The sequence below is a fragment of the Alligator sinensis genome, unplaced genomic scaffold (assembly GCF_000455745.1).
Source record: "Alligator sinensis unplaced genomic scaffold, ASM45574v1 scaffold92_1, whole genome shotgun sequence".
In the NCBI taxonomy this organism is placed as follows: Eukaryota; Metazoa; Chordata; order Crocodylia; family Alligatoridae; genus Alligator; species Alligator sinensis.
In genome coordinates this window covers 214,742-216,536 of record NW_005843010.1, presented here as the reverse complement: position 1 = coordinate 216,536, position 1,795 = coordinate 214,742, and positions in this window count along the sequence as shown.

The following is a 1,795-nucleotide window of genomic DNA, read 5'->3' as shown; positions in this document are numbered from 1 at the left end:
ATGTTGGGGTGCAGTTTCTCTGAACCCCCTAAACCTATCTCCTTGAAAATGGCAGGCTTTGTGACCTCAGCAGGGGTTAGCATTCCTGTAGTTTTGACCCCGCTGTGGCTTAACACATACACATGACACAAGTTTGGCGCTCAAGATTTTGGGGTGCAGTTTCTCTGAACCCCCTGCACCTATCTTCTTGAAACTTGGCACACTTTATGCCCTTAGAAGGAGATACCATTTCTGAAAGTTTTATCCAAATCTGACCAGAAATGACAAAGTTATAGGCTGTTTTGTCCTTCCCCATTATAGCCTATGGGTGAAATGTCAAAACAGCGTTGAAACGGTGAAACGTTTCAACTAGCCTCATTTTGTTTTGAGGCTGTTTCGATCATATCTGTTTTGTTTTGATTTTGCTGTTTCAACCTTGAAACAGGTCAAAACAGTGTCAAAACAAAACTAGTGGCAAAATTTCGCACAGCCCTAGTGTCCAGTTCTGGGCACCACACTTCAAGAAGGATGTGGATAAGTTGGAAAGGGTACAAAGAAGGGCCACCCATATGATTAGAGGCATGGAGGATAGGCCCAATGAGGAAATACTCTGGGAACTGGGCCTGTTCAGTCTGAGTAAGAGAAGGCTGAGAGGTGAATTGATAGCCACTTACAAGTATGTCCAGTACCAAGATCTGGAGGAGTGACTCTTCAGGAAGGCACCTCAGGGGAGGACAAGAACAAGTAAATTTAGGCTGGACATAAGAAAAAACTTTTTCTCTCAAAGGGTCACCAGAATCTGGAACATACTCCTAGCAGAGGTGTTGAGGTCGCCATCCCTGGAGGTGTTCAAGATGAGACTGGACAAGCGCTTTGTTGACCTCGTCTGAGCCCAGTAACTTCCTGCCCATGGCAGGGGACCGGACTTGATGATCTTGCAGGTGCCTTCGGGTCCTTTGATTCTATGATTCTATGAGCCTGATTCTGATGTTACATATATTATTATTATACCATTAACTTCAGTGCAATAACACCTGATTTATACTAGCATGAGACCAGGATTTTTGCATTTATCCTGTGTGTGTTCTCCAAGCATGTTGTTTTTGCCAAAGAAACTTCTGTTTTTCCTGCTTGAGTGGGAGCAACTTAATCTATCAGCTCAGTCACATCAACTACTCCAGCTCTTACTAAAGGCAAGAGTGTCCTTTGCCCTTATGCAGAGGTGCAGGTGAGAAGGGGCCATAAGCTCTTCCTTGCCTGGTGTACTTAGTAGGGCTGTGCAAAGCTTCAGTCCCTGACTCGATTTGGCAGAGATTCGGCCCAATTTGCTGGCTGAATCTCTAAATCTGAATCAAATCAGAGGACCCTTTAATCTCTCTGAATCAAATCCGGGGCGGGGTGTCCCCAGTGCACTCCCTGGTGGACCCAGAAGTGGACCAGAAGTACTTCCGGTCCACTTCCAGGTTTGCCGCTGAGCATGTGGGCCCCTGCCCACTGTGGGATGCCCCATGTGCCCCTGCATCGCAGCATTCACAAGCTGCGTTGGTACCTGGAGGTATGTAGAAAAAACATTTAAAGCTATGTCTATGGCCAAATTGCTGATTCTCTGAATCCAAATCGAACAGGACCTGCTTTGCACTCCCCTAGTACTTAGATCTAGATGTGACATTCAAGTGGGAACACCACTGGCTTCAAGAGATGAGCTGGTGTGAGAGGATTAAGCTGCATTACATAAAGGCATATTGTCATTTATCTTCCTCCCCCATCCTGGAAGAAAGCAGGAAGCAGAGAAGAAGGGGGATCAGACATTCACACC